We start from the raw sequence: 23965 nt of genomic DNA, 5'->3' as shown, positions 1-23965 counted from the left end.
ACCTTACAGCATACTCCAGTCCAGGACGAACTAAGCCTCGAAAAAGCGGAAGAATGACTTTAGGAGAACGCGAAGAGACCTTTTTGAAAATGAGACCAAGCATTCTATTCGCTTTTTTGACAACCGCTGAACAATGTTCAGAAAACTTAAGTCGCTCGTCAATGAGAATTCCCAAATCGGTGACTCTAGTTGCATCCGGGATAGTGACACCATTCAACTCGTAAGATAACCATGGGTTGTTCGAACCAAAATGAGCGACCATGCACTTATCTACGCTAAACGTCATGCCCCATTCATTTGCCCATGCTGCAATCTTGTTTAAGTTGGTCTGGAGCAACTCCCTATCGTTTTCATTCCCGATTACCACCATTAGCTTCACATCATCTGCGTAATTTATATTGACCCACTGGAAGGACTTGTAGTCCCTTGGGGTCACAGAGTGTGTCTGTGTCATTGTAATGTCTTTTTTTTTTGTCTTTCTCGGTTGTTTTGATTGTATGTTTTATGTATTGCGTTCAGTCCAATTTAAAAAAAAAATCTTTCACTAGATGAGGCATTTAAGTACCGCAAATAAAAACCTAAACCTGATTCAAATTGGCAGCGAACGAGGTCTCGATTGCAATGGCGTAAAAAAATCACGTGAGCTTGAAAATGGATGACTACTTTACCGTACACCAACTCCTTCCATATCACCATATGGCTATTTGCAACCAGTGGAGTTGGGTGGGAAATAAAGGCACCATCTATCGGTGGTCACCCCGGACTCGGTAAGTCAAGCACTTGTTTTTGATGTACTACCCCGGACCCCCCCCCCCTTGACGGCTGGCTTCATTTGGTGGAAGACGAGCATCTTACCACTTCACCACTCGGGCGCTAAAATGGGTGACTGGAAGACACCTCAACTGCCTATACAATTAAGAGTCAAGAATCAGCGTGGAAACTGAAGATGGTAATACGATAAATTCATGTAGCGAAAAACTGAAGAAAACTTCGATGATTATTGTATTGATAAGAAAAATAGAAACACAATTTGTTTTGTCACTCATTTAACTGTGGGTATGAATGACAGCCAACGGCTTGGATAACTGCATCGGAAGCTTTCTATGATCTCAGAAGTTCTCAATAGACATTATAGAAAAAATTTTGATTCCGAGTGTCTAAAAATGATTTTAGGATACGACTAAAAACCTTCACGTTTCATGTCGATTAAGCATCTTGCCATCGCGGCAAAAACACTCCGCCAGTCCTCAGATATTTTTTCCAAAGATAGCTAGCTCGCAACTTCTTTTTTGAGGAACTCGGCCTTCCAACATGAAAATTGTCAGCTTTTTGAAATCATCAGAAAGATATCTTTTGGGATCCTTTCCTTAGGCGCTTGGAAAAAGTTATAATGATAAAATTCCTTAATTTCTTATTCATTGTTTGGTTACCCTGCAACTGCGCAAACATTATTACATTTAAATATTTCGAGCCAATATATATTTTTAAAACAGTGATCGAATACTCTTAGTTCTCTCGAAAGTTCTGATCGAATACTTTTTCCAGGGTGTTACCGTTCATGAACTGATTTTCAAAGTGGAATAAATTTGTGATTTTTTTATTTATATCGCATTCAAAATGATTGTTTTCACCAAAAATTTTCAGTCGGAGAAAAAATTATTTTCATTTTTTGCGTTTTAAACGTATTGTTGCTAGTGTTTTTGTAGATGATCAAACACTTTCTGCCGGAGGTAGTAATTTGATTTAAAAAAATAACGTTGTGTACATGCAGGACCGATCTCCTCATTAAAAATTCTCGTCACAGAGAGCAAAAGGCCTACGATATAATCTTCAAACATTACGCTTCACTCATAGTTCGAAAAATATGTGGTAGATGGCAACACTATAACAAGCATTACACAGAAACAAGCTTCACGTTAGATTCGCAACACGGACATCCACATTCCCAACATGTACCAATTCGTTAGAAATTTCGCAGAGGAATATGGACGAGGTACATGTGTGGTTTAGTAATAGTAGTATTTGTTTGCATCTAAAGCGAATAGGTGAGTGAAATGAATAAATTTATTTTTGTAGCATCAATTAATTTAAAAAAGTTGTCTAATACGTTTGTTATAAAGTATTGGAGTTTTAAAATATTCGATTAATCTGCCAAAATATTTTGATTAACCAGTTAAAAATTTTAATCGATTCCCAGCCATAATTATTTCTTAATGAATGTTATCGTTTGAATTTTAGTAAACTATTGAGTATATATCTTCTTGGAAGCAAATATCTTTTGCAGAATGTTTTCGCAAAATGTAATTAAAAAAGGGAATGTCTCTTTAAACTTCCGCATTTGTTTCTCGATAAAACCACAAAATCAACAGTTGTAATTTAAATAATAAGGTATGACCACAGAGAGTTTTAATTGTTTTGTATGGCTTTTTGCACCCTCTCTTAGTGGTATATCACTCTTTTAAATGATAATATACTTAGGAAAATAAATTATTATATTCTGAACAGAATTTAATCTGACCAGTCGTGATATCTAGGAATGCTTGAGTGGCGTGGTGGTAGGATGCTCGTCTACCACCGTGAACGCTCGTCTATTACGGTCCCAGGTTCAAACCCGAGGGAAGAGATAAGATATTTTCCTTAACGAGCTTGAGCAACCACCAACATGGCAGTAAATTGCAATATAGTGATATGGCCAGAGCTGGTGCAGTAATCGTGATGCCTGTCAAAGACCATGCCATGCTGAAAACACCCGTTCTCGTCCGATCACCGAAGTTAAACAGCGTCGGCCGCGGTTAGTACTTGGGAGGGTGACCACCTGGGAACACCGCGTGCAGTTGGCATCGCAAGAGTATTCGATCACTGTTTTAAAAATATATATTGGCTCGAAATATTTAAATGTAATAATGTTTGCGCAGTTGCAGGGTAACCAAACAATGAATAAGAAATTAAAGAATTTCATCATTATAACTTTTTCTAAGCGCCTAAGAAAAGGATCCCAAAATATATCTTTCTGATGATCTCAAAAAGCTGTCAATTTTCATGTTGGAAGGCCGAGTTCCTCAAAAAAGAAGTTGCGAGCTAGCTATCTTTGGAAAAAATATCTGAGGACTGGCGGAGTGTTTTTGCCGCGATGGCAAGATGCTTAATCGATTTGAAACGTGAAGGTTTTTAGTCGCATCCTAAAATCATTTTTAGACACTCGGAATCAAAATTTTTTCTATAATGTCTATTGAGAATTTTTGAGATCATAGTAAGCTTCCGATGCAGTTTTCCAAGCAGTTGGCTGTCATTCATACCCACAGTTAAATGAGTGACAAAACAAATTGTGTTTCTATTTTTCTTATCAATACAATAATCATCAAGTTTTCTTCAGTTTTTCACCACATGAATTTATCGTATTACCATCTTCAGTTTCCACGCTGATTCTTGACTCTTAAGATGCTTCCACCATGAAAGCTTCCATCAAGGTCCACGGGTTCGAATCCCGGAAAGAACATCAAAAATAAGTTCTTTACCTACCGAGCCTGGGGCTACCACCGATAGGTGGCGCCTTTATTTCCCACCATTCCATTGGTTGGAAATCATATTCACTGGTGACTTTTATTTTTTAATTCTAACGCTGTAAAACGTCGGGGTTTGATTGCCATCTATCTTTCACAAAAGGAAACTGAAAATAAAAGGAAGAACGTTTTTACGCTCCTTCAGTAACAGAACATTTTTTTCGACTGTTCAGGCAGCCAAAGGGTTGAAAATTATGTATGTATATGTATACCAACATCGGGAACATCCAGAACAACAATCCGACTGTACGTAACATTCCTGAGGTTCCCCCATAGACCAGAAGTTAGTGGTATAGTTAAACGTAATAATCTGTACAAACGAAATAGGATTAACTTATATCGTATTTTGAAATGGCCCTGGTTCCACGGGAAGATAGGGAAGTGGGGGAACATCAGCGTGTCCAGGTTGTATAAGATACTAATTAGAATATAAGTGATACGTAACCCAAAATGTTCAGAACCGCTATGCGAAGTGCATGGTCAACAAAAACAGAACAGACCGAGCACGACCAGGCAATTTCACTTACGCGATATAAGCTCATTGCTTCAGAGGGCGTCCCTATCTTGGGACTAAAAGGACCCCCCAAATCATGTATGTGCATTCAGATACAATTTTAACCAACAACAAAGAAAAAGTGGCTCATAGTGTCCATTCTTGCATTGGCAGTTTAATGGCATTCGCGCGATTGTCGGGAAGCATATTAAGTTCACCTCATGACAATTTTCCAGGCCATTCTTTTTTTTTTGACGCGTCGAAATTTCTATAAGGTATCGGTATGTATTGTGACACTGACCATCAGCCATTCCGATAACAGAAATCCGTTGCCGTCGGAGTACACAAATACTATTACCTTGCTAGCACAAAGCAGATGATTTTGAACGCTTCTATCACACACCCAACTGGCGCTTAAACGTTTTCCTTCTACTCGGCGGATACGTGTCTCAGACTGACCATTGTTCTGCACTGTTACTAAACCATACATTGTTACCTGACCGTTGCAAAGTTTCAACCAAAATATTTAAAATAAAAAAACCTTTAAATTGTGATCGATTTCTGTAACGGTACGGTTCCAATTTTTCGAGTGCCGTAAACGCGGGTTACTTTAGCCCACTTTTGTAAAACTTTTTATTTAATCTTATGGTAGAAAATAAGAATTAAAAAATACTGAGATTTAGAGTAATTTTTAAATTGTTCAAACCCCTTTCCTCTAAAAGACTGTATAACAAATCCACTTTGTCTATGACATTTTTATGAAATTTAATTATTTTCATTTTGGGCCAAAGTAGCCCATACGTTGGGGTAACTTCGTCCCGCATCAAATGTTTCTATTTTAAAACACGGTAAAACATGCTTGAAGTGATAGAACCCACTGGTTTTGAAGAAAAAGTACTCTCACATATCAATATAAAAATACATTTCATATACTATTTACTCTGATACTTTCTTTGTCTAAACAGAGAAATGTTTACAAATCAATAAAGAGAAAATAGAGAGAGAGAGATGACTAAACATCAGTCTTATTAGAAGTCTTAAGTCTTATTAAATAGGTACGGTATCTAAATATGATCCTTGTGTCAGTCTTTTATAAGTTCAAAAGCAACTTTCAATTCTTGGCAAAACAATATTCACAGAAAAATTCCTCTTTTCAATAATTTTGAAGGCTTGATTACTTGTGCGATATTAGACCATTTGTAGAAATGGTATCTTTTTTTTTCTGTTGGCCACTTCCAAGCCTTTTTTGTAAGCTCCAGCAAATCCACAATTGTGCAGGTTTTCGATACACTCATAACCACACACACAGTCCTGGAAAATATTTTTCTTTTACATCAACTACTAGAATATCTCCTTCCAAAGTGTTCTTTAGAGATTGGGTTAAATGGCTCATTTTCGTAAACAGACTTGTTCTTAGTTTTACCATTATCAGATCCCGGTGTTGGCTCAAGCATTTTCAGCTACTTTGAACCAATCTTTTTCGGACAAAGTAATCCGTTTTTCGGAGTTACCACTACTATATATTTTTTGGTTTATGCATATTTACTAAAAAACCTTGATAGTTCAACAAAAACATTTTATGTATTCTTAATCAGGACGATACTGGCTTTAAAATTTGGTACTTACCTAAACTAAAACATGTACTGGATTCCTTGCACAAAATGAAAGTTTGACAACAAAACACGTGTATTTAATAGGATTATGAAAACAGCACTACAACCTAATGGCGGATATTATTGAAGGTGGGCTTGCCCAACACACTCTATTGATAAGATCTATCTTATCTATAGGGCGTGTTGGCTTGCTTAACTAGTACTACAACCTGGTGGAATCGCCGTCTTCTATGCGAACCTGAAGCAATTAGCTTGCAGCACGCCTGTTTCAATAATTTTTTTTTCGTTTTGGGACAAAGTAACACCCGAGGGTCAAAACAGCCCGCGTTTACGGTATGCAGTTGGCTCGAACAGATAGCCAGCTGTTGTTTTTGTGGGTCCCAAACCAGCTCACAGACAACTCATATTGCTATTGCTAACTTCACTTGAAGTTAGAAGCCAGAATAAGTCTAGGATGATACAGTACTAAGAGAAAAAAAATTGATTCTGATATATATAAATCATCCCTTTTGTTGGAAAACAATAATTAGAGAGATGTAGACCGAAGTTATACGCCGTACAGAAACCACTTTCTACTCGAGAAACGTCTATCATATTGAGATGGTTTAAATTTCCAAATCCCTGTCATGTGATCATACGTAAGTACAGACCGCATATTACTTTGCTAAAATATAAGATATAATTTGTATCACGATATCAGCTTTTCCACATTCCAGAAAATATGTAAATATGAACATTTTGTTTCTTGGAATAAACAGATATTAATAGCACCTCTCGTAGTTATTAATTAAAGCACGGATATATAGAGCAGTGAACACATTATCCGACATGCTTTCATTTCTACTGCCACTAATGAGTTGTTTAATTGCGCGAAATTACTATTACTAATGAACGATGATGCCTGTTATCAAGGTGTAGGCGATCCATTAGAAAATAACACGCTCTATGAGAAGGTAACGGGAGGAGTAGAAGACGAAAGTGGCCGTTGGTTGGAGGGCCACATGGATGGCAACGACTGACAAAAATGATCACTTAAAACATTTTAATTAGTACTTGGACGAACCGAAATTTTAAGCGAATGCGAGTGAAATTTATCTTTGGAAAATTACGACTTTTCACGGAATTAATTGTCATACGAAATGATAATTGATGGAGAAACGTAATGGCGAAAGCCCTGTACACCCACAGAAATGGAGAGGACGTTTCATCTCACTCTTTTGCTCAACACACCCTGGAATCGGTTGAATTTTAATTATCGAGCTACGTTCTAATTACGCCTGTATTACAAAAGGCAAAGAGAGAAATGCATGTACAGTATTATTATATGTCTGCCCCAACCTACTCTCTCTCCGCGCATATTCACTCTCCCTAATTTTGACTGTTGCAACAATGAGAAATGGAAGAACGAAATCGCACACACAGGAAAAGTATAGATCTCCCTTCACCTGGTCTATGTATCCTACCACCGCCACCAGCAGAAATTAGATAGCATGAAATCTCGGCTCCCCAACTAGGTAATTTAGATGGAATTTTAATAGGGTGGAATATTTCGTTCTCGATTTCTCGTGGAATTTTCATTTATTAAGCATGCTCAGTATGGCTTATTCATGGCCGTATGAAGTGTCGTTTGTGTTTGTTCCATTGGTTAAAATACTTGGTTTATATATATTATATCCGGTCCATTTTATGGTAGAAATTTTTTTTTACCCCCCCCCCTTTAGGTATCCGAGAAATCCATTGATTTCTCGTTCTTCCACTTCATTTTTAATGATGCCAATCAAGCCTCCAGTCACTGCAGAAGAACTGTTTTGAGACTTCAAGTCATTCGACAAAAATTCCAAAAGATTCAAAGCTCTCAAGCACTGAAAATAAATTACGACTTGTTCGATTTCTTTGCACCACTGCTCCTACATATGCGCAAGTAAAAGACTTCCAGATGTACATCTGTGGAGGATTTGATGACCCAACAAAATGTTTCAAACTAGAAGGTTCTTCATTTTCTCTCTCTCTCTCTCTGGTGTTTCTCACATATTTCACGCAGTAAGAATTGAATCTGCCCACGTTATTATCCTCAGTGTTGATACAGATGTATTCATCTTGGTAATTTATTTCTGGAAACAACTAGCTAGTATTGGTTGTCAGGGTCTATGGTTCGATAGTGCTCATAAAAATAAACATATTCTAGGATATCATTTGGCTGCTCAATCCCTTGGTGAAAACATCTGTAGTATTTTTCCAGCATTACATTCCGTGAGAGGTTACGGTACTCAAATTGTGTGTTGCGGCACCCTCAAATCTTTATCAGGGATGCCACAGAGCGGTGATACTGACAAAGGTTTTTGAAAATATCCTTTGTTAAACCACTCTGGAGAGCCGGCGAAGCTCACGGATAAGCATTGAATAGAAAAAAGGGGTGCCGCGGGTGGGAAAAGTTTGAGAGTCCCGGTTAGGTAGTAAAAAACAGTGTTTAAAAGCTGCATTGTTGGATTTTGTAAAAAATGCTCTTGCATGTTTGGGAAACCTACTCCTAAATGATGAATAATTAAGAGAGTTGGAAACAGTTTGCACGTTTTCAAAAAAAAAACAAACAAATTAACTGCTGATGAACTTGGTATAAATTGATTTCACAAAATAAAGGCTTCGGCTTTAATTTAATGAAAGTAATATGCACATCAGATGTTTTGCATTCACATTGCTTAAGGGATACAGTACAAACATATATATGGAAAAATGCTCATCGAACAAAATTTGAGCCCGCTTTATTTGGCTATGAAGCACAAAATGGTAAATTACGCCCACGACAAAGCGGCCTTTGCGGAATCTTGAAAATGTACATCATCCTTGTAAATGTATATCGACAGTGTCTTGTAATTGCAAAATATCAGGATTAACTTGTTTTCCGATGTGCAAGTGTGTAAACAATGATAGAGCCGAAATAAAAATGACTGATTTCTTTATTTCGCGTATTTGTTTGAATTTGCTTTCTTATTGAATTATTTTCTATTAACACGCATACAATTTTTTCAGTAATAATTTTCATTTTTATATTTCATTTAACAAACTATCATTAATAGCTGTGGTGCTAGCTAATAGCTAGCGGCCATAGCTAATGGCCGCTGTGGTGGTCGAGTGGTTATAGTGCCGGACTCGTGATGCGAGGATCCGGGTTCGAACCCCACAGTGGTGGTCGGCTGAAGTTGGTTTTCTGTGGTTCCCAACTTCAAGGCGCAAATGCGAGCCGATCTCCCCGTTAAAAAGTCTCGCCACAGAGAGCAACAGTCCTACAACGGTAAATCATTCAACCATAACACTTCACTCATAGTTAGAAAAACTGGGGGCAGGTGACAGTACTACACATAACAAGCATTACACAGGAACAAACTTTACGTCAGGTTGCACTACACGTACACGCACATTCTCGCATGTACCGATTCGTTGGGGGTTCGTTGGGGGGTTCCGCGGGGGGGGGGGTGCATGTGTGGTGTAGCAGTAGTAGGTAGGGCTCGGGGATCCATGATGTTCTTAAGTCAGCCACCTCGTTGGGCAATTTGCCTGTTGTGGCGTTGTATTTGTATTTGTATTTGTAATATTTTAATCAGAAAAAACATTGCCATTAAATTAATCTTTAAAATGACTATAGCATGTGCTCAATGGATTTCTCGGATACCTAAAGGGGGGTAAAAAAAAATTCGACCATAAAATGGACCGGCAACATCCAGAACATTAATATTTGAGCTGTTGTGAACTTATATCATTTGACAAAATGCGGTCCTCATATTTTGCATACTCAAGTACCTTTGGCACCTGTGCTAATATTTAATTATGACCAGAACCGGTATCCGTGGTTGATGCAGTGGACAGCGCATGAGATGAGACTCTCATTATGGAGGGTGTGTGATGGTTAAATTCCCTCTCATCCTTATATAAAGTTTATTTTTTTCATTTACTAAGGAAATTAGTACATAATGGGTGTTCCAGACCCTGTAACGAAGTTGGGCTGGAAGAGATCTCGGCAACGGGATAAGTCCAGTGGCAAAGTTCTGTCGTTCATTCATTCAGTACATAATGGGATGTATCCGTCTCTGTCCAGAGAGCGAGAGACCAAGACAGTGAGTGACCTAGAGAGTTTTCAAGCATGTGAGTAAACAAAAGAGTGACGCGCAAAGCGTGTGCAAGCATGTGAATTACGAAACAGTGACGCAAGGTGCGTGCAAGCATGTGAATTACGAAAGAGTGACCCAAAACAGTGTGGAAGTAAGTGAGCAACCAAAAGGACTTAGGGACACAGGCATATTCATAGGCAGAATGGTGAATTTGAGAAATGAGTGGTCAAGAAAATTAGACTAAAATGAAAGGGCGGCAAAACCATAAAAGCGCCTCTGGAGACGCTTCTCTTTGAAACAAGTTTTTCTCTTCTTTCCCTCTCAACATCACGACGGGTAGGTAGCCCTATGAATGGAAGTTTATTTTCCCCTTTTTCTCATCCTTGGCGATATGTATCCTTTTTATAAACTGGTAATCACAGGGCCGTAGCGTACCTTCTCGGGGCTCCACGGCAGACATTTTCTTGAGGGGAGGGCCCCCTTAAGAAGGAATAATTATGCAAAATAAATGTTCATTTTTTGCGAGGCCTAATTTGGTTCGGGCATGGAACCCACATCCTGAAGCAGGGCCCCTATGATGGGATCTTTTACGGGCCCCCTGACCAGACTTTCACGGGGCCTCCTTTATGATGAATTTATAGCGTGAAAAAACAAAAAAATGACCTTGTCGAGACATATCCAAAACGAGACAGACACCATTTATGTGAAATCACCGGGGCCCCCACAGAAGTTTACATTTGTTTTGCCTAATAATGAGCCTTTCAAAAGGAGCCCCAAGGAAAAGTTTTCCCCGAGGCCCCGAGAAGACACCCAACGGCCCTTTAAAAACATCAATTTTGGTGACCAGATCAACACCCAAGTGCTGTAAAAAAGTGCGAAAGATGAATTCACGTGAAAACTAGTAGGCCTATCAATGATATAACGAAAATGTAACTCTATTGAATGCAGGGCCGTAAGTAGAAGGTTGGTCAGCCGGGTCAAGCCAACACCTTCTATAGCGGAACTCCGCGCAAAGCTTTGACGTCACTGAAGTTCATTTCACCTGTAGCCATTGGATATAACAGTCCGACGTATGCGAAATCTTTACCTTTTTTTGGAGTATATTCAATGACTATAGGTGAAATGGACGAGATCAGTGACGTCACGAGCTTCGCACGGGGCTTTCTGCTATAGGGGTTGGGCAAGCACGCATTTTGTCGCCCACCCTTCCTCCCCCCCCCCGTAGTGTTGAAGGAGAGGTTAAAGAGTGAAATATGCGCCCTCCTATGGCCTCCCCTCCCTAGTTACAGCTTTGATTGTATGCACCCAGGTAATTAACGGGGAATCCCAATTACTAAAAAATGTTTGTCTGAAGCAGCTTCGCGCAGGCATTAAATAATTAAACAGAGTGAAAATTTTACAGGAAATATCCAAGCTCATAGTGTGTGCCAAAAAACACACGCAGTATTTCTTCATATAGTTTTTTTTTTTTATCACATCTAAAATTTATATGTAATGACGATTCAAAATGCATTTCAAAAATACCTGAACCCCTATTTCGGTTTGAATAAACAAATCGCTAGTAAAATAGGCATATAAATCTCGTAACGCTTTCCTATTTATCTTTATAACACTTTTCGTAATTTATAATTCCATAAAAAACATATTACCCTTTGCAATTTCTATATTCATGAAAATCATGCTTTATCACGTTCCCAAAAAGGGAAACTATATAATCTGTTTTCTTATCTCTCAACGGAAAGATAATCTTCTCTGAAACTGACATTGTTTTTCACGAACTGAAATCATATTATGGTAAAAATGATTTATATATATATAAGACCATCGAGACATTTTCCTAAATTCATCTTTAATACGGTAAATCCCTCGAGCATATACAATAGTAGAATACTAACGCGAAGAGAGATGAATTATATTTAGTTTATACCTGTACTACCACGTAAATTTTTGATTTAAAACTGTGGATATCGGAATATATAATTTTGAGAAAATTGAATTTATTCGCATGATTATGCAGAGATAAAAATTTTCTTCCGAGAACTACTAAAGAATTGATACTGTATACAGCATGTACTGTAAGTACTAATGCGGCCATTATCTCATCAACCGTCCGTCGTAGAGGTACGATTCCAAATTAAAAAATGCTCAAAAATTACCCTATAGCAGTTTTTAAGAGTGAAAGTACACTGTGTAACAAAATGAAACATCTAAAGTTTTATTCGGTCCCCTTGTCCTCTAACTACCAATTAAAAAGTTGTTGCCCGGTCTCTCCTGAGGCCAACAGAAAAAAATCCATGTTTACAAGTGCGATATTCACCAAGATATTTGAATTCGAAAATCGGAGTAAATTTATGAAAGAACAGCAAAAATTAACGGACAATGCTCCTTTCCCACATTTTCTCCAGTTTTGAATTCGGATATCTTAGCGAATATTGCACTTAAACTTGGAATTTTTTTTGTCGGCCTCAGGAGAGACCGAGCAACAACTTTTAATTGGAAGTTAGAGGACAAGGGGACTATAAAAATTTAGATTTTTTATTTTGTTACACAGTGTATTTTCACACTCAAAACTGGTACAGGGTAATGTTTGAACGACTTTTGAGCAATTGAGCGTTTTAAATTGAAACTATACCTCTACGACGGACGGTTGATAAGATAAAGGCCGCATTAGCATTTACAGGACACCGTGTATATTAGTTGCAAGAATTTAAGATATCGTATAAGTAATGAGATACTGACTTTAAACGATAATAAAATGTTATGTATAATACATTTCTCAATATATGAGGTTCGATATTTTCAGAACGAAATGTGTATCCTGTACAAAATGTTTTTGTAAGAGAAAATTCGTGATATCGGATAAGATGTGGTAGATTTACTTAATAAGCCATTGCTTAAGCGGCGATTTAGTTTCTGTCGCATTGTCTTTTCGTCTCAATATAATAAGTTTGAGAGAGAGTTAAACATGAACGGGGATCCCTCCTAGGGTTTCTCTCCCGGGAGAATAATAAGGTTGAATCAGATCGCATTTGTGTCTGAATTAGATAGGCCTAATAGAAATTTATCACTACAGCATGCATTTTAGAAGCTGCGATCAATAAATTCTGAATAAAATTAATCGTATTAATAGGTAAATTAATTACATACAGTACATTTAACACTTTAGGCGGCATTGACGAGATGTCTCGTCAATCTAAACCTCTTATGCCTCTTATTTCAGCATTGACAAGCCTAGACATTTTGTAATGCTGAAAAAAATTCCCAGTTATTTGTCAGACAGTGGGAATAAGGAATAAATAAGCTACTCGAATTCGATCTTTTTTTTTTTTTTTCCTTCATTAACCCTCTAAGCAGCAATGACGAGATATCTCACCTCTTATTTTAGCATTGAAAGGTCCAGATATTTTATAAAGTTGAGTTTTCTCAATGGAACACTTCTCCCCTATACCGCTATCTTTGCACCCGCTGAAAATCGGAAGAAAGCCCACTCGATAAAAAAGATGTGAATGGAGCAGGTTGGGATTTTAGGCGAGCCCCCTAAGCCAGTATAGTGAATTTATAGCATGGGAAAACTAAGAAATGATCTTAATTGTCCCCAGGCCACAGCCCTGGGACAATTACCATCAATTTTTGCCTTTTTCCGTGCTGTAAATTCACCATAGGAAGGACCTCGACATAAGGGCCTGTGAAAGTCGGGCTTGGGGACTCGCAATAGATCCCAGCCCAGGGGCACTGCTCCAGGATGTCAAAACCATGGGCACTCACATGCTTGCACACGCTGTAGGTATCTTTTGGCCCTTGAGAGACCAGGTCTATGTTTTGGTCATTCACATGCTTAGGCACGCTCTAAGTGACTCTTTTGGTCATTCACATGCTTAGGCACGCTCTAAGTGACTCTTTTGGTCATTCACATGCTTAGACACGCTCTAAGTCAGCAGTTCTCAACCGGTGCTCCGCGGAGCCCCCTCTGCGGCGACTCGAGGAAAATAAAATAAATCAGTGAATTTGACAGATAAATGAAAAAAAAAAGAAATCTATAGGGGTCCGCCATAAAAATTATATACAAAAAGGGCTCCTCGAGTCAAACGGGGCTCCGCCATAGAAATTATATACTGAAAAGGGCTCCGCAAGTCAAAAGGGTTGAGAACCGCTGCTCTAGGTGACTCTTTTGGTCATTCACATGCTTCCAACCTGTCTAGGTTACCTCTTTGGTCACTGGCTGACCTAGTCTCTCTCTAGACGAAGATTGATTTATGGTTTTACTGCCTGTGGTCTATACAAATTTGTCACCCTGGGCAATTAGCCTGCAAAGTCGCCGCCCGCCCACCACCCCCCCCCCGTAAATTGTAATGTGTTTTAATTGTTTTTAATTTCTTGTTAACGTTTCTCATTTTCCTATTTTTAATTATTATTATCTAGTTTAACAATAGTGTTAGTATGCCTCGACCTCGACTAGTGTTGTGTAGAGCTTGCGACGGGAGATTTCCTTGGTCTAGGGGTATAGTAGCTGATAGCTTCAATTGTAAAGGGTGCTTGGATTGGGAAAGATTGGAACTCGAGGTCGAAGCCCCCCTTACGGGAAAAAGTTAGGGTTCTAGAGGGCCCGGTTATAACGGAGCCGGAGCCTCTTGTCGTCGAGCCCCCTGTTGATGAAGAAGCAATCTCCACGAACAACGACAGTTTAGAGGGCGAATGGGTGGTCGTGGATGAGGTAGAGGGAGATAGTGATAGGGGTTTAATCATCGGCGATTCTATGGTTAGGGAACTTGGGAACAGAGTGTGTAGGGATTTTCGGGGTTTCGAGCGCTGTTGTCTTCCTGGGGGGAAGATTGGCAACGTTCGAGACGTTTTTCATCGCCGAAAGTTGCCCTTGTGGGTGATTCTGTGGGTGAGAACAAATCAGGTAGGAGCGAATATTAGTGAGTCTCTGTCAGAGTACCGGGATTTACTATTATCCGCTAGGGAGGGGGGTTCAGATGTGGCAGTGATTCCAGTGCTACCAAGGGGTAGTAGTGGGTATAGGAATAGGATCCACCAAATCAATATAGGCCTGAAGGACATTTGCTCCTCACTTGGGGTCACGTTTTTGGAGCTTCCCGCATTTACCGATAGGTGGCTTCGTTCAGATGGGATCCATCTAAATAAGAGGGGGGTCTGGGAGGTTTACGATAGTCTTAGGTTAGGTTTTTTACTCCCAGACCACGTAGTCAGGAATGCGGGTTAGTTAATGATAATCATAACAGTACTGACGGGGAATTACCCACCACTGACTTGAATGGCTTCTCGATTGACACTAAATCACCGGGTATATTAAAATGTGTGCTAATTTATGCCAGGAGCTTGGGTAATAAGAAAGATTTTTTAGAAACTATGATGGTTGTGGAGGGCCTGGATCTTATAGCCATTAATGAATCTTGGGCAAAGGATGGGGATGAATCTTTCTTACACATCTCAGGATACGATACCTTTTGGAGAAATAGATCTGATGGGGGTGGAGTGTTGATATACGTGAAATCCTGTTTGAATGCTAGAGAGTGTAACGTGCAGAGAAGTGATATTGAAACTGTATGGGTTGAGCTTGAGAACAAAAGACATCATAAACTTATTGTTGGGGGTTTGTTACAATTCACTGAATAGGGATCGAAACTACAATGGCCAAATTGCATGATGAAATTTTCTACATATGTAATCGTAAGAGGGTTCTCATACTAGGGGATTTCAATTACCCAGGTATTGATTGGGAGAACCTTTCATCTGGAAATCAGTATGAGAGAGACTTTCTTAAGTTGGTGCTCGAAAATTTTTTGTATCAGCATGTATCAGAAGCCACTAGGGGCACTGCTATTTTGGATTTAGTTCTTACCAGTTCTGAGGATCTAGTTGAACATGTTTCGGTGGGGGAAGAGTTTTCTTCCAGTGATCATCGTATCGTCAGATTTCACTGTAACTTTTCCTCGGGTAAGGTTGATAACAAAAGACTGGTTCCTTGTTTTCGGAGAACTAACTTTGATGTTTTGAGAGGAAGGTTAGCGGAAGTTTTCAAAGACCGGTTGGAATCAGTAGGGGTGATAAATCAATGGGAGGAATTTAGTACGAAACTGTCCTCTGTTTTTCACGACGTCATACCCTTTGTTCGAAATAGGCGTGTTTGTACATCGCACCCTCTATGGTTCACGGATAGCGTGCGTAACCTCTATCTTCAAAAGAAAAGAGCATTCAGGGAGTATAAAAGTGAACGAGGTGACCTATCATTGTTTACTTATAAAAGAAGAGTGTTGAAGAAAGCGATAAGGGATAGTAGAAAGGAAGTAGAATCTAGGTTGGCAGATAACATTGGCTCTGATCCGAAATCATTTTTTCGATACGTCAATAATGGATATAAGGGGACAGTTGGCCCCCTCTCGATAGGAGGGTCTAGGTTAGAGAGCAATGTTGACATGTGTAGTGCTGTCAATGACTTTTTCGCGTCGGTTTTTAACAGAGATAATGATATTCAATGTACGGGTGTTGCATGGGGAAATAAAATCCTCAACGACATTCAAGTAGAAGATGTGGAGGTCCTAAATCTTCTAAGAAATATATGTGCGAGCAAAGCACCAGGACCAGATGATATATATCCCAGGGTCGTCAGAGAATGTGCTAACGAATTGTTGGGGCCAGTCGCACAGATATATAGGAGTAGTGTTGCTGAGGGTATCTTCCCCAGAGATTGGAAACTTGCTAACGTTGTTCCGATATTTAAGAAGGGTAGTAGAGAAGCGGTGTTCAATTATCGTCCAGTGAGTTTGACGAGCTCCCTCTCGAAAATTTTGGAAATTATCATCAAAAGGCAGTTTGTGAAGTGGATAGACGAGAATAATGTATTGTCGGATAATCAGCATGGGTTCAGGAAGGGGAAGTCTTGTGTAACTAACCTCCTTTGCTTCTGTGATCACGTGACTAAGGCTTTGGGTAAGAGCAAAAATGTAGATGTGGTTTACCTTGATTTCCAGAAGGCATTCGATCGGGTCCAACACGGTAAACACTTGAACACGGTAAACTCTTGAAGCGTTTACACGAGATTAGAATTGGGGGCAACTTGCTGAATTGGATAGAATCGTGGTTAAGAGATAGGTCGCAACGAATTATGGTGAACGGGGAATTCTCTGGTTAGACAGACGTCGCAAATGGAGTTCCTCAAGGAAGTGTCCTTGCCCCATACTTTTTTCACTTTTTATCGATAAACTCGATCAGGGTATCGATGGGATAACTAGCAAATTCGCAGATGATGTGAAGCTAATGGGGGTAATCGGGAATCAAAGCGATAGGGAGTTGCTCCAGACCAACTTAAACATGATTGCAGCATGGGAAAATTAATGGAGCATGATGTTTAGCGTTGATAAGTGCATGGTCGCTCATTTTGTTCGAACAACCCACGGTTCTCTTACGAGTTGAATGGTGACGCTATCCCTGATGCAACTAGGGTCACCGATTTGGGAATTCTCATTGACGAGCGGCTTAGGTTTTCTGAACATTGTTCAGCGGTGGTGAAAAAAGCGAATAGAACGCTTGGTATCATTTTCAAGAAGGTCTCTTCGCGTTTTCCTAAAGTCATTCTTCCGCTTTTTCGAGGTTTAGTTCGTTCTGGACTGGAGTATGCTGTAAGGTTTTGGAGACCATACCTACAGAGGGACATAAACTTGGTTGAAGGGGTGCAGAGAAGAGCTACACGTGTCCTTATTGGAACACGGGGCTTGAGTTATGAAGAGAGACTTCATTTTTTGAATATGTTTGCATTGGATGAACGCAGAGGTTGAGGAGATATGATCGAAGTGTTCAAAATTTTCAATGGGGTGGATAGGATGGACCATGAACTTTTAGTACACCGCCAATCGACTGCTTTTACAAGGGGACACCAGTATCGATTAATAAGGGACAATGCGAGGTTATGATGTCGCAGGGAGTTTTTCTCTAATAGGGTTGTCAATAAATGGAATAGCTTACCCCCGGAGGTAGTAAATTGTAACACAATTGACACGTTTAAAAAGAAGTATGATAAACATGTTGGGGTAAATGGAGAAGCTATCCATTCTTAGAATAAGACAACCATAAGTATATTCTTTATGGGCATTGTATAATATTTTATCATGTGTATATATTGTTTATAATGTTTCTAATTACATTTTTAATTGGGTTGCTTTATTTTTGAAATATATGACATCCATATTTGTTATGGGCATCTTTTTCTCAGCCACCTCGCTGGGCATTTTGCCTGTTGTGGTGTTGTATTTGTATTTATTTGTATTTGTATAAATGAATTGACTAACCAACATGAACTTATTAGTTCCATGGTTATTTACGCCTAACATAAAAGCTGTTTTTAAAGGATCAATTGAACTTTGTCATGCCCCATATTAATAAGTAGTTTTGTTAATTATAAATTAATATAAATAAGCATCAGGAACTAATAAATTCATTTTCAATTGATTCACTAAAACACGCTTTCTAATTTACTCCGAACAGTATAAAAACTTTAAAAATCTCTCTCAACTCATAAATTTATGATTTACTTACATAGATTGATGCGAATTGATAAGTTCATGTTGGTTAACGGATTAGTTAATTATTAATCAATTGTAATTATTGGATAATTACCATTATCAGTTAATAAGCTGTTGACGGTTAATTGATTCACTAAAAACGGTCTGACTTGTTCGAAAGAAAACGTTTGCAAGCGTATTTTGTTCTTTTACCAACTCGCCTTGGTAAATCCTAGTTTTGCCAGTCTTCTAGCAAAACGGTTCGTTTGTCCCTCAAAAAAGAAGGAATTATCACATGATCCAAAAAGCCTCATATGTGGTAGCCATGGAGGAAAAAATAACGGGAGGTGGCGTGGCCAACGAGTCCGTTGAGAAAGCATGAGGAATCAGGGTTGCCAGATGAAGCCAGTGATCGCTCTATTAAAGGGAACAAGTAAGCCTAAACAAACCGTGGCTTCCCATGATTTCCAATGAGAAACATCCCCGTTTTTAAAAACCTTTAAAAATTTTCTGTTCATTTCAGCAACTTCTTTTTTTCCTCAAATTCTGTTAATATATTTATACAATTGAACGAGAGCTTTTATAATTGTAGTTGTTATTTGTTTTCGAATATTAACTTCAACAACATGGAACCTTTTGCAAAAATAACCAAAATTTACCCGTATCTTGTGCCACGAAATTTCTTTTCAGCATTTTAATTTAAAAAGAATTCTGCCAACTCATGTAAAACCTCTCTGCTAAGAGAGAGGCAATGTTTTAAGACGCTTGAAAAAGCGGTGTTTGAAAAAAATATAACTTTTCTTTTTTGCGAAAAGAGCATTTTAATGCAAAACATTTGCATAGATAATGCCTTTCAGCTGTTTATATTAAAACATTGTAGACATACTTCTAGTCCAGGTACAACCAAAACTCGATCACAGACAATTTTAAATTTCAAATGCAATTCGAAACTGTGTTTTTTGTCAAATTCATACACATACCACTTTAAAAGCAAAATAATAGGTACAAAATGAAAAGGAAAAAAACAGCCGAGGTGATTACTTTCCTAAAAAACTGCCCAGGTGATTACTTTCCTAAAAAACTGCCCAGTTGATTACTTCCTTAATTATATAGGCCAGAGAGATTACTCATCGCGGCTCGTCAAAAGTTCCTTAATATTTTTGTTCTCAATACTACATCCACATAGCGGAAGGTTCGGATGGGCGGCAAATATTTCAGTAATACGTATTCAAGAATATGAGAGTAGAACGTTAGAAGGGTGACAAAATTTGTACAGCTTACAGACAGCAAAACCATAAATACACACTGGTGGAGGACGCTCGAGCACTTCCGGCCGTAACTAGAAGGGGAGGAACTACCCCGGAGGGGGGCCAAAATTTACGAGGGCTGCAGTTTTAAATGGAAACAAAGAACACCATTACATAATTAATCAAATTTCAAAGTTGTGGGGGCGGCTGGATCACGTTTGCCCCGGGTGGCAAAAATCCTAGCAACGGCCCTGTCAGAAGGTGCTCGCCCTCGAGCACCTCAGAATTGATTCAGTAATCAAAATTCCTCATGTAAAGCGTAAAGCGAGCGCCTATGGGCCTGAAACACTTTCAAAATGCCCCGGATCTATCATAATGACGAACGAAACAAAAATGCAAAAAGGGAGCTAAAAGAAAAAAATTATGAAAATTGCACTTTTATTGGAGCTTCATATTATTTTAATTAATCATATCCCCATAGACATTAATGGGATACATCGAATTTTTAAAATAAATTGAAGGCATGGAACTAAAAATTTATGACGAGTTGAGAGTGAAAAATTATCTTCCCCTTTCAAAAATAAATTAAAAATATAACAGCCCTTATATAAGGATATGGCTTTATCTTTCCCCATTATTGTGGAGCATGTAGATTCCCGGAAGATGCATTAAACAGTCAATGGTGCTTAAATTTATTTAGTTATTAATATTTTAAAATAATTCGATCCGGCAAAACACATACTAAGTATACGGACAAGAGCGGTCTGTTTAGGCGTACTTTTTTGTCAGCCTATAGGGTTGCCACAACGGCTTCAATTTTCGTGGCTGATGTCACTTCCGTAGTGTGGTAGCCATCGAATTACTGGAGAGAGTATGACTAGGCTGACCATATTTTCCCGAGATAAATACGGGAAATTGGGATTCCAAATACGGGACGTCGCCAATTATCGCCAAAACTGAACAAAGTTGCCAAATATTACTGAAACTACGGGGAAAACAATATGGCGGGAAATGAAGCATTACTGCAAATTGCAGTGGATTGAAATGAATTCCACGAGATAGACCTCATATGATTTACCGTATTCCTATTTTTAGGAAAGAAATTTTCACTACCACTAGAAATACAAATATACCCACACACGCGGCATTTAAAAAATAATTATTCAAATTATTAATTTCAATAGACGATGTAGACTCTTATTTTGACCTTTAGGAGGAGCAATAAAATTTATTCACTTTAGAGCTGTGCCACTATATAATTATGTATATTTTTCAATTAAAAGAAAAAATGTTCTTGTTTGTGCTGTCTATGTATGTGCGAGTTTCATTTTTTTTTTAATATATTTTTTATCTAATGTTTTGTTTATTTGTCTATTTTGTGTTGTGTGTGTATGTTTTTTCGTTGTTGATTTTTTATCTTTAGGTTTTTTGGTTTTTTTCATTTGACATTGATAATTTTGTCTCGTTTATGTCGTATATGTATCTTTTTTTAATGTTTCTGTTCATGTCGTATGTTTTATATATTTCATTCATTAATTATCATGTAAATTTTCAGTCATCTGTACAGGCAACACAGCCTCTGGATGATAAATATGTTTTACAAAACCAATCTAAATCTCTGTATGTTGGAAATGAAAATGATTAAATTTGATTTGATTTGAAAACGTTCACCAAGACAAATGTGGAAGATTAATATTGTTATTTATAGTTGTGATACGAAGGCTGGTTGTATCAATTAAAATTAGACATGAATAAAATAATTACATATAACTCCAGACTCATTTTCCTTACATTTATTCCGTATCCATCTCACTGTTCAACAGATTAAAAATTACATGTTCATTTAATTACGCGAGGTGGCAAGTAGTGAAGAGGAAGGAGTCAGTAATTAACTTACCGCCGCCAGGCAGGGGTGTCTACGCACGTCGAAGTTTCTTGTCACTCTGTCTCTGTGTTACGGCTTCTTCCTGAAGGTCTCATTCTATCTCGCCAAGCACCTTATTGTGCGCCAACCGACACCCTCTTGTGCGCCAAGACAGCGTAGTGTTCCCACATAACAACTTGCAGTTACGGTTAAATTGAGCAGGGAAATTATCACAATTTATTTCCCTCTATCAGTTGCAATTATCATTTATGAGATGAAAAATAATTTCAATCTTTGACTTCAATAAAGAATAAAAATTCAAGTAGGCTTCGCGTAAAAACTGGGACACTTTTGCCAAAAAGTCGGGATGGCCAGAAATATAGAAAATACCGGGACTATCCCGGGAAATACGGGACGTATGGACACCGTAAGTATGACGTCAGCATTCTCCACCTTGGCAGTGCCAACACCTTCTAGAGCAAGCTGCTTTAGAAGGTATTGGCAGTGCTGAGACACGACCTCCTATATAATTATATAGGGTTTATATATACCATTCGTCGGAGGATCACGTGACTAGGTGAAAACACTCACAATCCCCCGTTACTTTCTTATGGCATCCACAAGAATTTAAAACAATAAATGAAAGCAATATAATTTCAGCATCGATGAGATAATTCCAGAATTAATGAAAGAAAATATTCTACAATTAATGTAAGAGGTAATTCCAGCATTGATAAAAGTGATAATTCCATAATTAATGAAAGAGATAATTCCATAATTAATGAAAGAGATAATTCCATAATTAATGAAAGAGATAATTCCAAAATTAATGAAAGAGATAATTTCAGCATCGATGAAAGCAAACAGTCTACAATATAATGAAAAAAGAGATTATTTCAGAATAAAAGAGATATTGCCAAAATTAATGAAAGCGAGAATTTCAGAAATAAGGAAAGAGATAATTCCAAAATTAATGAAAGAAAAAATTATAGAATTAATGGAAGAGATAATTCCAAAATCAATGAAAGAGGTAATTTCAGCATTAATGAAGTAATAATTGCAAAATAATTGAAAGCGATATCTCCAGAATTAATGGTATATCATTCGCGAGAATAAATGAAAGATAATTCCGGAATTAAAGATAGAGATAATTCCAAAATTAATGAAAGCGATAATTCCAGCATTAATGAAAGATAATTTCAGATTGATGAAAGTGATAATTCCAGAATTAATGAAAGTGGAAATTCCAGAATTAAGGAAACAGATAATTCCAAAATTAATGAAAGCGATAATTCCAAAATTAATGAAAGCGCTAATTCCAAAATTAATGAAAGCGATAATTCTAGCATTAATGAAAGCGATAATTCTAGCATTAATGAAAGATAATTTCAGATTGATGAAAGTGATAATTCCAAAAGTAATGGAAAGCGGTAATTCCAGAATTAAGGTAAGAGATAATTCCAAAATTAATGGAAGAGATAATTCCAAAATCAGTGAAAGAGGTAATTTCAGCATTAATGAATTGATAATTCCAAAATAATTGAAAGCGATAACTCCAGAATTAATGGAAGATCATTCGAGAATAAATGGTAGATAATTCCAGAATTAAGGAAAGAGATAATTCTCCAAAATTAATGAAAGCGGTAATTCCAGAATAAAGGTAAGAGATAATTTCAAAATTAATGAAGGAAAAGTTATCGAATTAATGAAAGAAATAATTTCAGCATTGATGAAAGTCATAATTCCAAAATTAATGAAAGATAATTCCAGAATTAATGATATATAATTTCAGAATCAATGAAAAATAATTCCAGCATTAATAAAAGAAACAATTTCCGCATGAATGAAAGAAATAATTTCAGCATTAATAGGCTAACCATATTTGCTCGAGAAAAATACGTGAAATTATTTTTCGACATGCGGGCCATTGCTAATAACCGCTAAAAATGATACCAAAAGTAAGTGAAGTCGCCAACTCACAGTGTGTTTAAATCACAGAAAAGTCGCCAATCGAGGAAAATGAAGCGCCACTTCAAATTGCAGTGAATTACAAAAACCATGACAAGTATATGAAATTTTATCATTTATATAGTCAAACCACCCCCACCCGTTAAAGTTCAAACCTGCTGCCACAAATTTTCTGTGAACAAATCTGAAAAAACTCAACAACAACGTCTTATAATGCCAACTATTGGTGGATGTATACAAAGTCAATGGGTCATTTTCTGAGAATTCCCACATTTCTTTTTCCATCATTTTGTTTCGGAAGGAGTCGAGTATTTAAACTTTTCATTTCATTGTTATTATCGGTCAACATTACAACAGTTTGAGCAAATGATTTAAAGAATACCCAAGTAGCACAAAGATATAGATCTATATCGCAAAATTTCAGTTTCCAATATAGATCTATATCAGGCCACGATATCGTTCTGGCTAAAAAAGGCATAGTCAGAGATAAATAGATCTATATCGTGAATGTGATATATTAAAATATTTCAAATTTTGGACGATAGATGGCGCCTTTTCAGAAGAAATGAGGGGGAAAAAAAATAGTGTAAATTTTCTG

The 23965-nt window shown here is 37.7% G+C and overlaps 1 pseudogene; it reads left to right on the top strand.

Moving 5' to 3' along the window:
• The first annotated feature begins 2721 nt into the window (after positions 1–2721).
• LOC149074647 (5S ribosomal RNA) lies at positions 2722–2840 on the top strand (annotated as a pseudogene).
• The last annotated feature ends 21125 nt before the right edge of the window (positions 2841–23965 follow it).

This window comes from Pholcus phalangioides, unplaced genomic scaffold (genome assembly GCF_987345545.1).
Source record: "Pholcus phalangioides strain wild (caught in Gottingen) unplaced genomic scaffold, Ppha-v1.0 ptg000017l_1, whole genome shotgun sequence".
Classification (NCBI taxonomy): domain Eukaryota; kingdom Metazoa; phylum Arthropoda; class Arachnida; order Araneae; family Pholcidae; genus Pholcus; species Pholcus phalangioides.
Note: the sequence above shows the minus strand (reverse complement) of the source record. Positions and strands in the feature narration are given on the sequence as shown.